Below are 15420 nucleotides of genomic sequence, written 5' to 3'. Positions count from 1 at the left end.
TCTTACCAGTACTAACTTACACAGCAAGGTGGTCGCCAGGAGGATCATTCCTATGCCCCCTGTGTGAAGGGGGAGACCAAGACATTGAGCATTTGCTGTTCGTGTGTCCCAACATAAATGTAACTATTGCACGCACTAAATATCTTGCCCCGATTTATCAAACTTGTAGAATTATCAAAGTGAGTGAACTATTGCAGTTGTGTAAATATCCGTCAAATGAATTTGTTTGCTACAATTTCTTTAAGTTTTTAAAATCTTTTATACCATTGTACTGATTATACGTGAAATTTATCTTTTTCTTTTTCTGTAAATTGTATATTTGTGGTCCTCTGTCGAGTACCAATACAAATAAAAAAATTTGACTTTGACTTTGACTTTGTGCCTGGAGCTTGTTAGGTGCTCAAACAACAGCACAAACTGTACCATACCACATGCCAGAGGGTGCTGCATCTTGAGTTGGCTTTGCTGCCTCTAAGGCAGATTTTCTACCTGTTAGAACTGGGGGTCTGTAGTTGGCAGAGGTAGGTACCACTGTCCAAACAGGGACCCTGGCCTCTAGGCAGGGTAAGGAGAGAACACTCGTAGATAACCTCTGCTCACCCCTTGGGTAGCTTGGCATGAGCAGTCAAGGTTTAGTTTATCAAAGGCAATGAGTAAAGTATTTGAACCAACACTCACAGTAACTCAGTGAAAACACCACAAACTGACTCCACAACAGTTTAGAAATATAAAGGTATTTAGTCTAAACTACACAAGACCAACATGACAAAAATCCAACATACACAGTTCAAGAATATGGTTTCAAAGAGTTCTTAAGGTTGCATTAAAATAATCCACAGTTGCGTCACGTTTTAGCCAACAGTACCTTTAGATGTGACAAAAGTTCCAAGTGAAAGCTGTAGCGTTGAAAAGCAAGCGATGCGTCACTCCTGAGACCCTGGGGAGGCGATGCGACAACCCCGCTGGACGTAGCTGGCATGTTGCAGTAACTCCGGTCTGTATGGGGAGGGATGCAAAACCTTGCGTGGATTCCGGTGCACAGGTTTCGCTGGAAGTGGCTTGCAAAAGGTACGATGCGATGGTCTTCGGGGCAGCGACGATCTCCAGTGCAGCGACAATGCGTGGCTCAGCGGCGATCTTCTCCTCTTGCAGCCCCTCGGTGCGATGGCTCTGCGACGACTCTCGCAGCGACGTGATGCGGTCCGCAAGCAAGCAGTACGACGATCTCACCCAGTGACGACAGGCTCTACGACGATACTCGCAGCAATGGTATTCTTCCCATACCGGACTGGTGCGTCCCGCAAACGAAGGATGCGACGACTCTGGCAGCGGCAACAGGCGCTGCGACGATCTCGGCCTTCGTAGCGCTGGGAATTTCCTCGCACTGACGGGGATGCGCTCCGCAAGAGAGCGATGCGTTAAAACTTGCAGAAAGTCTTTAAAATCTTGTCTTCCAGCTTCAGGGATACCAGACTTTTATGTCCTATCTTGCTCTAATGGGAAGATATGCAAGTTACCACTGTACACAGCATTCCCCATTATAGTCTATGGGCAAGATAGCCTTACAATAGTGAAAAACGAAAATGGCTGTAATTCTTTGCCAGTGCATGTCACCTGCACTAGTACATGCTCTACCTTTCACATACACTGCACCCTGCCCAGGGGGTGACCAATGTGTACAGGCAGGGAAGGGTTAGGCCTGGTCAGTGGGGGCACTGGCCAGGTTGACATGGCAGTTCACAGACTGCACACAGGCATTGCGGTGGCAGGCCAGAAACACCATTTTAGGGCTACTTATGTGGGTGGCACAATCAGTGCTGCAGGCCCACTAGTAGCATTTGAATCACCAGCCCTGGCACACTCAGTGCACTTTACTAGGGACTTCCTGGTAAAACAAATATGCCAATCATGGATAACCAATCACAATAACAATTTACACAGAGAGCATATGCAATTTAGCACTGATCAGCAGTGGTAAAGTACCCAGAGTCCTATTGCCAACAACCACAGGTCAGGAAAAACAAGGGAGGAAGAAGCAAAAAGTTTGGGGATAACCCTGCAAAAAGGGCCATTTCGAACACTACACGAGCGGCAGCTTTCTCACCAGTGAACGGTCACAACCACTCTTATTGAGAAAATCCCACTGGGTGCCCTCCTAGTGTCCAAAATCATGCTAGAGGATGGAAATTCTCAATCACCACCTTACTGTTGGCGAGGTGCATGCAAGCAACAACTCCGTCACACAGCAGTTGGGTGTAATTTGGCTGGAACTCCACATTGTATTTGTAACACGGACTAGACAAAAGTACGTCAACTCCGAAGGTGGAGCGGAATTTATCACACTCCCTCGCTCTGCTTCTTCAACAAACTGTTTTCATCTCACTATGTTGTAAAATAAATGGGGGCATATTTATGACATTGTGGTGCAGGGCAGCGCAGCAAGTCACCTTACTATGCGGCATCACAGGGAAAGAGCAGAAAAGTGCCATATAAACCGAACACAGCGTTTTCCTGTCCTTTTCCCTTGTGCTGCGGCTATTTTGGAAGCCTATCGCCAACACAGGCACCCTTGCATCTTGGTGCAAGGGTGACTGTGTTGTAGACAGGATTCTTTTTCTGAAGGAAGGGGCATCTTCCTGCACAAAAACAATGCTGAGAGACGTTTTCCAATGTCTGTGTGCTGGCAATTGCAGCACACATGGAAAGAGGAAAAAATGAGGAGAAATAACAATATTTTTTCTTGTTATGCCTTTCCTGGAAAGGTGTAAGATATTTGTGCATTCCCAGGTTTACAAGTCCTTGTAAATCTGGGAATGCATCAAAATTCATAGGAGTTGCGTGGGAACACAGCAAGGTCCATGGAACTACTACCCAGAGCAGAGTAGCGCAACACAGTGATTTGCTCCAGAATCCTGAGGCCACTCGGAGCCACACAAAATGGCTTTGCATGGCTTCATGTAGCTGACTTAGAGATTTGAGTCATGCAAGTACCACATAGTGTGGTGCAAACGCAACACAAATCTCCTATAAATTTGCCCCTTGCAGTCCACATAGACAATATCATGATATTTGTTTTCCAACTCTTGACTATTCAGGGATCGTCCCCTACACTGACATTATACTTAATGCTGCATTTACAGATGATTTTATTGAATTCTATAAGCCTATAAACATGTTCTAATTTGCCATATCAGAATTAAGGATGTTGTTGTATCCTGCTTCTCCATGCTCTTCTCTCTTTCTTGTCCTTTCCCAGTCTCTTGTACTCAGCCTGTCTCTATGATGTCATCCTTAGTTCTATCTGTGTATCTTTAAGTGTACTGTCAGTTACCTTGGAGGCTGAGCAGCAGGGCAGCTGCTCCCGGTGGGGCATTTATCTTAACCTTAACTAGAACCTGAATTATTACCTTATCTAAATGCTGCAATTGATTATTTGATTACCAAGAATACACATACATCCTGACACAGCAATTAAGAAGTCATCTTTAATTTATTGGATTTTACACTTGCGACGATTTAAGGAAAGAAACCACGCGTGATCAAAAAGATACTGCAACAGAAGAAACTAATTGAACCTCATGCCCAACATCTTGATTGCCCCACCGGTGTCTACAACAGCAGACAGCCAAAAGTAAGTTGGGTTTAGGACATTTTAAAGTAAGCTTAATCTTTGGATGTTTAAGTTGTCACCTGCTGTTTGAAATCTGCTTTTACATACTATAATATGCAGCTACATGTGGAGACTCCCTGCCTTACAGTCATATTTTAAAAGGAAGCAATTTGATTTGAATAACTTGGAACTTGTACATGAATACTTTATGCTGCCTACTACCAGCTTTCATGTGGCTGAAAATGAGTAGATAGTATATTCTGAAACAAAATTTGCTGCCATCAGAGTTGTGAAATAATCTAGCGTTGGTGTGCTGTGAACAGTTATCAATTTTGGCTCTGCATCTGAGATGAGATGGAGAGTCTGTGAACCGTGCTGAGATTAACTGGTGTACTTTAAAGGAAATTCCTCCCCCCTAGATGGTATCATCCTTCGCACTACTTTGGGGAAAAGGTGACTTTTATGGACTTTTTGATCGCTTTACCATGGCCATTGGCAGTTTCGTTGTTGCAATGCTGTTTAACTGTGTTTTCTTTTAAACTGAGCACAAGCCGACTTTTGAAAATATCTCCACTCTTGCGCCTGCACGCGCGCTTTTACCTGTCACCATGGACTCCTGAAGTTCCTTCATAGCTTCTCCTGTGACGTTCTGGCATTGTTGAATCAATCCCTCTAACTGCTAACAGACGCTATGCTGCAAAAGTGTGCCATGAGCCACTCGGCGCCGCATCAAAAGCGTGCTGCCATTTTGGGTTGGTCGTGGCTCAGTCTGCAGGTTGGTGCAATTCTTCAGTTTGCCAACCAGCTTCGTTACATGTGTTCTCCTTTGGCAACTGCATCAAGGCAGTTTCAGAGAAGGATCTGGTGGCTATTTTCTTTTTCGCCTGGATCTGTTAGTAGATTTTTGCGGTGGTGAGGTGACGACTTCGTGGAGACTGCTTTGGGTTCGGGTGAGATTTCGCTCACCATATCTTCTTCAGTGTAGACTCGGTTGTGTTTACAATCTTCTTGCTGTTGGTGACAGTCTCTATATGGAAAAGTTTACCGGCGTATTGAGAAAGCTGCCTCCGAAAATCTGATTTACAATCTTCTTGCAGTTGGTGACAGTCTCTATATGGAAAAGTTTACTGGCATTTTCAGAAAGCTGCATCCGGAAATCAGACAACGGTGACTACATTTATTATTTTAATTTGTTATGTTTAAAATATTGTTAATTGCATCTTGTATTTCAATGCATTTACGAATTGTGCTATTGGTCTGATGATTTAAAGTTTAATGTAATTTATTACCTGTTATGTGATACTTTATGCAAGCCATTTTATGCAGGTCGTTCATAATTCTTCCTTTGAAGCTCAGGTTGGCTCAGAGCTGGGCATCCTAATCTTTTTGTGGGGAGCCATTTTTGTGCTCAATATATTTATTGAGGTGCTCTATCCCGTTTATTGTGCAGTTGTTTAGTTTACTGGACCTCGTTAGAGCTCTATTTGTTTGAGGTGTATAATGCTTTTTATTATTACAGGTAATGGGCAAGTGTGACGCTCAATTATTTCTACGTTTACTTGTACTGAAATGAACCATTTGATGCTCAATTTATTTGAGGAGTTCATTTCCATGTGTATCTTCTCTTTAAGTGTACTGTCAGTTACCTTGGAGGCTGAGCAGCAGGGCAGCTGCTCCCAGTGGGACATTTATCTTAACCTTAACTGGAACCTGGATTACTGCCTTATCTAAATGCTGTACTTGATTATTTGATTATCAAGAATAAACATACATCCTGACACAGCAATTAAGAAGACATCTTTAATTTATTGGATTTTACAGATGTGAACATTTGCACAATCCTTTTTTGTAAAAAAAAACATGAAAATTCTGAGAAATTAAACTTGGAGAAGAAAATGTGTTTTTTTCAACATTTCAAATGTATTTTTGTAAATATAAAAAGTCTTGCGATATAGCAGCGGGAGGCCTGCTCAAACAGTACATGTCTCTTAGCGACTACATTTTTGTGCTGACCAGACACCTACTGGCAAATCGCATGTTTTGCTGTTGCCAGATGCACGTTCGCTTAAGAAGTTAAGCAAAATCATGTTACTTGGAATTGTAAGATTTTTTTTATATTGCATGCAACGCAAAATGTATCAGTTTAAAAACATTGACTGGCATCATTAAATTGTAGCTAAGGCTCAGTCAGCATATCAGATAACCTTCCAAATGCTGCAGTCATTCTATAACTGGGACTACATAACAAAAGCTTCATAACATTCAGACTGGCAAAACTACAGTCCCGTCATCTAGACTACAGTGAGAACATTTTACAGGAACTTCTGTCTCACCTTCAAGCACTTTTTTGGGAATGTCCCTATCAATCCCAAAAAAATCGCACCGTACACTCCAAACAGGCATCTTGATAAAACAACATTGCCTTGTCACCACACCCATCAAAAAACACACTGGCAAAGGAAATGGCTGCCTTGTCATGTTGGAACAACTTTGTCTTCCAGATTAGGGGCCATATGTATCAAGCATTTTCGCATTCGCAAAGGCCGAAATTCGCCGAATTTGCGGGTTTGCGAATGCAAAAATGCTCATCGGCATGTATGAATGCAAAACGCATCGAAAATAAGGAATCGCAAAAAATGCGATTCCCTCGTGTGCGAGAAGTCCCAATCTGCGAATAAATAGCGATATTGCACAATAGCGAATTCCAATTGTGCGAAAATCGCTAACGCATATTCGCTAAATTAGGAACTCGCAGAAAATTCGCAGATCAGCTTTTTTCTCAAAAAATAAATCGCAATGCGATGTATGAAAAATTCGCATATAGCGATTTTTCGAAATTCGCTAAATACAGAATCGCAATTACCACCCAGTAGGAGCAGGTGGTAACCAGGTGCAAACTATTTAAGCTGCCTCTGATTTAAAAAAACTGTTTGCCACAATGGCGGGGCTTTACATCATTGCAAGGAGGATGCGTTTGAGAGCTGCTGCACAGAGGAGGCTACGGCAGGAGAGGATATTCCGTTTGCGCGTGACCATCTCCCAGCGCCTTGAGGAGGAGCTCTACACACATTACAGGCTTGAGGATGACAGCATTAATGATTTAATAGCAGAACTCAGACCCTACCTTGAACACCCCACACGCAGGACAAATGCTATCTCCACAGAAATACAGGTCCTGTGTTCATTACACTTGTTGGCATCTGGAAGTTTTCAGGGGGTGATTGCCTCTGCAGGAGGGGTGTCACAAAGTGCCCTATCGCGATTCTTTCATGCCTTCCTAGATGCCATGGTTCAGAGGATGGCACATCACATTTACTTCCCCAGCACATCACAGGCAATAGCACAGACAAAGCAGGACTTCTATCAGATCTCAAATTTCCCACACGTGATAGGATGCATAGATGGGACACATGTCGCTATATTCCCCCCCTCAGGCAATGAACACATCTTCAGAAACTGTAAATGCTACCACTCACTGAACATTCAGGTGGTGTGTGCACAACAAATCATCACAGACATCGTAGCTAAGTACCCTGGCAGCACACATGATGCATTCATCTTCCGACACAGTGGGATATATCGTAGACTCTCAAGAGGGGAGTTTGGCGAGGGATACCTACTCGGTAAATACCTTCAGACATAGGGGCCATTAATACCAACTACCATGTGCATGTCACAGGCTAACATATATTTATCTAATCCACAGGTGACAGTGCTTATGCAGTACGGGATTTCATCCTGACTCCCTACCTCAATCCCAACAATGCAAGTGAACGCAGGTACAACAGGGCACACATTGCTACCAGAGGCACCATCGAACGGACATTTGGGATCCTGAAAAGCAGATTCCGGTGCCTCCACAAAAGTGGAGGTGCACTCCAATACAGCCCCAACACGTGCTGTAAAATAGTGGTGGCTTGTGCCATGCTTCATAATATTGCCACGAGAATGGGGACACCAGTGGAGCTGAGTGACTCAGGATCCTCTGATGTGGAGGGGCCTGGACCTGGACGGATGGTAGCTGGTAGAGCTGTTGCAGCGGCAGGGCGCCAGAGGCGTGCTGAGAATACGCGCAATTATTTCTAGGTAAGAAAAAACTACACAATGCCAAGTCATGTAAGTGTGAATGTTGATTTTAATCCTTAATAGCAGGATATGTATGAACTCAAAAGTACAATATTCAAACAAGATATATTTAGCACTTGTTACATTCACAATGCTCTAAACAGTAAAGGTGTGCCTCACAAGTTGGATGCTGCACAGGCTAATGTTCGGTGGAAGGTGTAGCCCTATTGGTTCTCCCACTACGGCGTCTCTCTAAGGTTGGTGGTGGGGTGTTGCTGCTCCTAACTGACTGATTGTCCTCTTCGCTTGGAGTCAGTACTCCCGACCCAGTTGTGCGTAATTGACGCAACTCGTCCACAGCAGTGGTCACTTGTGTGAGCGCATTAGCTATGTCCTGTGCAGCATGGCTGAATTGGCGCTGCATCTCAATGCTGCGCCTGGCCTGGATGCTACATGTGGCTGCCAGGCGGTTGATGGCCCGGGTGTACCTGTCCTGGCGTTGCCAACCTCTGCACCTAGCACTTCTCTCAGAACGTATTTCTTCACATTTTGTCGAGTTTTTGTAGGCCGAATGGAAAATGTGTGCAGAATTTTTCTTTCCATCTGTCACTTTTGGAACATAAATTTCACAAAAGTCAGGATTTTCAGACAAATACTGCAAGGATTTAAACTTGAAACTTTCACAAAGTTGCAGAGACTTCCATAGACCTTTTTAAAGGTTGCACAAAAGCTCAAACCTTTCAGGCTGAGGCTTATACAGCCTACTCGAGACAGCAAAAAAGAGCAGTGCAGTTGAGATTGACACATCTGAATGAAGCCTCCACCCCAATCCTTAACATACTGGTACCTCCTAATTATGGCATCATCAGAATGGATAGACCCGGTCCCAAATCGGGCGTAGGGATCGCTTGCGTACACTGCAGCCACATATCTATCAACAGATCCTTAGACCCGGTTTCTCCCTCCTATGAATATCTAGGCCTCGACATCACTAGCAAGGGCAAACCCCTATGCTCTTTACACACCATCTACCACCCACCGAGCGATAATCTAAGATTCACCTAACACTTTATGGAAATAGTATACACGTTCACTGGGCGTCAGGTCACACAAATATTCCTAGGAAACTTCAATCTCCACTGGGACGACCACAACGACACAGTGGTCAATGATCTAGACCTAACCCAGATCTGTAACAACCCCACACATGACAAGGGATCAACCCTGGACCTGATTATCTCCAAGGGAGATTCCATTAAGCTAGACTCTATCCAACCATGCGATTGGTCAGACCACCATGTCGTCTCCTTCATCATCAACGAAAAGGTGAAACTCAACCAGGTCCAAGTAATGAGAACGAAAACATGGAAAAGAGATCTGAAAAGAATCAATCCTGTCTCCGTGCCTTCATCTAGCTACAATCTTCTCCAGCCCCCCGCAAGATCAGTCAAAGTACAGGACCTCACGACTCATTATTTCGAGGCCATGACCTCAATCCTAAATGAGGTCGCTCCTCTCCAACTAAAGAACGTCTCGACAAAGGTCTCGAAGCCTTGGTTCAATGGTTTACTCAATGAGGACAGGCGTGCGCTCAGAGCTGCTGAACGTGCCTAGAGATCAGTCCCATCGGCCAATCACCTCAAGATACTACGGAGGAAGAGAAAGGCGTACCACAGGAAGATCAAGCGCTCCAAAACCAACTTCTTCAGCCTCCAACTGGACCGAGCAAGAAACTGCCCAAAAAAGCTTTTTGAACTAATCAAAACACAAACTAAGGAGGTACCACAGCATTCACAGCTCAAACAAAGTTTACAGCCGGGCTGTGAATACTTCTCTTCCTTCTTCGCGCAGAAAACCGATAACATCAAGAAGGACCTTCTAATAGATCTAACATCTCCACCGGTTCAGAACTCTACTACGGTCTCAGCAGCTCTTGTTGGTCCTCACTTTACCCAACCTCATCCAGGCCTGAAAAACAGCGCAGCCTGGTCAACCTTTGTGAACTACACTGAAGATTCCATAGGCAGATTGATCAATACCCTGAATCCTGCCAATCACTTCACGGACCCCCTCTCTGCAAACGCAGTCAAAGACCTTTCAACCCTGCTGTTACCGCTCTGGTCCAAGATCATCAATAGCTCACTGGACCAAGGCCACATTCCAGATACCCTCAAAATCGGACAGGTTTCACCTATCCTAAAGAAACCTACGGCTGATCCCTCGGACCTAAATAATTATCGCCCTATTCCCAACATCCCAACAGTGGCCAAACTTTTGGAAAAATGTGTACAACTTCAATTGACAAGGCACATCGATAACTTCAACCTCCTGAACACACACCAGTCAGGTTTCCGAGCAGGGCACAGCACCAAATCAGCCATGACACACATAATTGATGATGCAGAGCATATCCTCGATCAAAACGGCTCCTGCCTACTCATCTTACTCGACCTCTCCTCAGCGTTTGACACGGTCAAGCATGAGTACCTGCTAGACCTTCTGGAACACAGAATGGGGCTCTCAGGAACAGTGTTAAAGTGGTTCACATCATTTCTCTAAAACAGGACTCAGCAATTCAAGGTAAAAAACTCCCTATCCAAACCGGTCCCAGTAACCCTGGGTGTTCCACAAGGCTCCGCACTGTCCCCAACACAATTTAACCTATTCATAGAGCCTCTCACTCAAATTTTGCGGGCACCCAACGTTCAATTTCACATGTACGCAGACGATACACAACTATACCTCAAGATTCACTCGGTAGATGACATCAACTTGCTTAACGTAACCCTCAGGAACACTCAAACATGGCTGGCAGAAAAACATCTCAAACTGAATGTCCTAAAAACAGACTTCTTGCTAATAGCCCCTCCCGCCAAATTACCCATGATGCAAGAATGGATTAAACATCTTCGGCACTCAATGTCCAACCCAAAATCGTGGATTCAGCAAAATCATTGGGAATAACCCTGGACAGCAACCTCACCATGCAGAAACATATCAGTAATGCGACAAAGGGAGCAAACTTCCACATTAACATACTGAGGAAACGGAAACCCTTCCTACCAGCCAACGACCTCAAGCAGGCTGTTCAAGCCCTAGTCTTACCAAGACTGGACTATGGATGCATCTCTCTCTGTGGCCTCCTCAAGACATCAACCGCCCCACTAAGAGCGTCAATCAACGCCGCAGCGAGACTCATCACCGGTGCCAATAGAAGATCACACATTAATTAATTAATTGTGGGTTTCTAAAGCGCTAGAATCGCCTCCCGAAGGAGTATCTCTGCGCTGTAGACCGCTGGGGAACCTGTCCTGGCTTTCCCTGTGAGATGGTCCCTACTGGGTATCTCCAAGGTGAAACCAGGCATCCCAGGCGTATGTGGGGGGCCGTTGTGGAGATGAGGCAAGCTAATGCCCAGAGTTGCCGAGTGTGATCCCTGGTTAGAGTAGGCACCAAGGCGAGAATTATCGAGTCCGCTGACCCTGGTCCATGACCCTGCCGCGTCGGGAATTGAACCCTGGTCCCGGGCCGTCCTCTGCTTCCGGGTCTGCCGCCTCTAACCAGTGAGCCACACCACTCCTCGTATCCCCGGAGCTACACTCGCTGAACTGGCTACCCTTGGAAGCCAGAATACATCTGAAAATTGCATGTTTGACTCATAAAGCCTTGCATCTAAATACACCCATCTATTTAGCGCAGAAACTAACCCTCTCAGGCGGGGCTAGAGCCTTAAGAAGCACGCAAAACCTATTACTGAAGCCACAAAAATTCCACAAGAAGAAAACATACAACCGATCCTTCTCCGGGATGGCACCCAGAATCTGGAATGCTCATCACCCAGAAGTCAGACTGAACCCCTCCACAGCCTCCTTCAAAAAACAAGTGAAGTCGATCCTCATGGCCAAATTCTGTGGAGCGTGATGTTCAGATACAGGGAGATTATTCCAGCTCGGTCCTTGTTCCTATACCCGAGACAGGCTCCATTAAGAGCCTTCTATTTCACCTCAACTTACCTACGTCGCCCATACCGAGACATAGAGGACGACACACCATTAACCAGCTACGCCAAGATGGCACGATCATGTACTTTGCTTTCAACTTGACCATCCCCAAGTTTCTATATTTATCATGTATTTATGTACTTTACGTAACCTAACTGGTTTTGGTCCGGTCTGTACTCTATTAACTTTACTGACTGTATAGCGCTCTGATATCCACCTAGGATCTTGTTCGCGCTCTATAAAACTTTCAAAATAAAATAAAAAATAAAACACAGGAGGCCAGTGCTCAACCTGTAATGTTAGAAAGGTTGCACTTTAGTGGCAGGATTTAGGGAAGATTATTATATCTGACTGTTCTCTCGTTCTTTGCGCAGGGATCATACAGATTTTTGCTTTCCCTTGTAGCGGAGCTATCAAAATGTAGGGCCTCATTTATGGAATTTTGGCATAGGGCAGCACAGCAAGGTACCTTGCTACGCCGCCCTACGCCTAAGTGAAAGGGCAGGAATGCAGTGTATTTAAGCAATACTGTGCAACCTGTCCTTTCCAACTGCACTGGTGCCCTTTCGCCAGCCTAGGGCCAACGTAGGCACCCTTGCACCATAGTGCCAGGTTGCCTCTGTTACATGCAGGATTGTCTTTGTGCGGCACCTTCCTGCACAAAAACAATCCATTGAGGTGTTTCCCTCTTTCGATGTCTGCTGCAGGAAAAAAATGAAAATAAATATTTGGTCTTGTTACGCATCACCTCGAGAGGCATACGGATTTGGTGGTTTTCCATATTTACATGACTTTGTACATCTGAGGCTGTGTCAAATTCCATGCGTGTTGGGTTGGGAACCCCACTGCAATGCAAAAGGAAAGCCTTACGGGCACAGAGTAAGGGAGCACAGCGATTTGCGCTGTGTCGCCTTATTCATGATTTATAAGGCCACTCAAAGCCATACAGGGTGGCTTTGTGTTGAATCATAAATCAAAATGAGAGCCCTGCATCACTCATGTGCCACTTTCCATGCTGCAAAAGTGGCGCTGGGCTCTCGGAAATAAGCTCTTTCGTTTTTTGGTTAGTAGAGGCCCAGTATCTAATTCAATTTACACAACACTGGCATTTTAATTTGAAATCTTTCTTTATTTTTAACTTATTATTTCAGTTTTGAAACATGCAAATCCGCAGTAGTACCTTGCTGCTTGCAAGTGAATGAGATTCATGCCAAGAAAAAAAAGCAGTGCAGATAATTCATTTTAAATCATTTTCAACATTTTAATATGGCCAGCTGGCAGTCTCCTGGATAAAAACAGGACGCACATTGTGGATTATGGAGACATAATTTACAAATATGCTCAGGAGACTAAAGGATTTAGCGCGTGACTGTGGTGGGGGAGGATTAAGCTCATTAGGCAAGTGTCTTGAAAGAAGCCCCAGAAATTGCTATGCTAATTGCTGACCTTTCCTACAGGCAGTTAAATCCTCCAGATTCAGATTCAGTGTATTAGCCTATGCACATAGTGGTGTTGCAACGGCCCCAATATTGTACTAAAACTTTTGTTCTACTGTACGTTAAGATTCTGGATTGACAACATATTGCATAAACACCTACATCACAGAAAATGTCTGTCGATTTTGTAAAGCATACTTGTTTACAATTTTGTTTGTAAATTTAAGCTAAACTATCTAACAATATTAAAACTAATGGAACGGGTACTTTAAGTATCTGGATTGACAACATCTTGTGTAAACACCTATATCACAGAAAACTTTGGCTGATTTTGTATAGCATGCTTGTTTACAGTATTGTTTGTAAATCAACAATTAATAATATAACAATTGGAACATGTACATTAAGACTCTGGATGGACAACATATTAAGTAAACATCTACATCACAGAACACTTCAGTCGAGTTTGAATAGCATACTTGTTTAAAATGTTGTTTGTAAATCAAAGATAAACGACCTAAAAATAATAAAACTATTGGAGCAGGTCAATAAAATACATGTGTACACAACCACTAAACACCGTCAGTAACTTCAAATCTAATAAAATAAGCATGATCACTTTCAAAAGTGCAGGCAGTCCTCTTACAGAAACTGAGAGCAAACAGCTTCCTTACACAAACTCAATATGTAATAATCAGATAATATCCTTAAGGAATTCAATATTTTTGTTGATCTAAAGTAAGACAATAAAGTGTTCCAAAATTTGGCGTTTGCAGCTTTGATGGAGCAACCTCTAGATCTCACACAGTTTGATTTTGGAGTAACAAGCTTAGGGTCTGACTCCGATGTATGTCGAATATATGTCTTAAATTCTAAACTGTGCTTAAAAGTACATCAGTAACAGTGCCCTCTGCGGTGCATTGTTTGTTCAACTGCATTATATCCTTGATCTGGAGAAAGCATGCAAGTCTTTTCAGTTTGAAAATAATTTTATTAGTCAGAAAAACAAGGTGTCAATACACAGTACATGAGAAGTTCAAAACTAATTGGAGGAAAGGGAAAAGAAAGCAATAACAATCAAGTAGAACAGTACAGCAAAATCAATGACAAAAGCAAATCATGGGCTTTAGGAGATACAATGATTGCAAAACATGTTCAGGTAAGAGTATATACATAATAGGTAATAATGAAGGAGAAAGGAAATGCAAAGGGTATTCAAGGGGGTTTGGAGACTTCTTGTTGGGTAGGCAGTGGGCGGAATGAACAATTAGCACATTTATCAAGATAAAGCGTAGTAGGAAGCCATAAGTCTGCACTTTTCGCCGCTATTTGAATAGGGAACACAAAAGTAGTATCCAGCCTATGATTATGACACACATTATACCACCATGCTTTGAAGGAAATGTTAGATGAAGTTTTCCAGTTGATAGTAATCTGCTGAAACGCAACAGCTAACAATAAGTCAACAATATGAACATTAAGTTCAGTGTCCTCCCAACAGGGAGAAAGGTTTCCTAGGAAAATGTGAATGTGAGAAAGGGGAATGCAAGTGTGAAAAATTACATTAATTTGAGCCCATACCTGTAGCCAAAAATCATGAACAGATTTGCAGAGGAACAACATATGAAACAAGGTGGCATTTGGAGAAGAGCAGGACGAGCACATGTCCGGAGTGGCAGAAAATCGCTTGTTAAGGGTAGAGGGTGTAAAAAGGAGTCTGTTATATATGAAGAACAGAGATTGCGTCAGGGTCACCGCTCTGGATGATTTGCGGATCTTAGTCCATACCTTGTCCCATAAGGATACTGGCCATGATGCGGCAAAGTCATGTTCCCATTGCTCTTCCACCTTAGACTTAGGCCTAATAGATTGTTTAGTATGCAGGTGCTTATAGATAGATTAAGCTTTGGGAATGATGCACAAGATGGAATGAAGCCGTGAGGTAGAGGGAGCCTGTGCTTGTGAAAGTCGGGTGTAAGTCGCCATCACCATTTCCTTAAGCAGAGGATATTTGTGAGCAAAAGATGCGGGGAAATCAAAGGAGGAGCAGAGAGTTGAGAAAGGTAAGAAGGTAGAGTGTGAGAATAATTGTGATATCCAGATTAATCCTTTTTGCCTCCAGGATTTCCAGTAAAAGGGTTTATTGTGAATTAAGAGATGTGCATTATGCCAAATGGTGGAGGTAAGGAAGTCAACAATAGTAGCATGGGAAGGGGGATTAGAGGATAGAAGAAGTTTGGTAGTGAATTTATGAATGGGGGTGAGAATCGAAGAGGGTTTGCGCGAAAAGGAGAGGTATTCAGCAAAA

This window comes from Lissotriton helveticus, chromosome 2_1 (genome assembly GCF_964261635.1).
Source record: "Lissotriton helveticus chromosome 2_1, aLisHel1.1, whole genome shotgun sequence".
Lineage (NCBI taxonomy): Eukaryota > Metazoa > Chordata > Amphibia > Caudata > Salamandridae > Lissotriton > Lissotriton helveticus.
The sequence above is the reverse complement of the archived record's forward strand: the minus strand, read 5'-3'. Positions refer to the sequence as shown.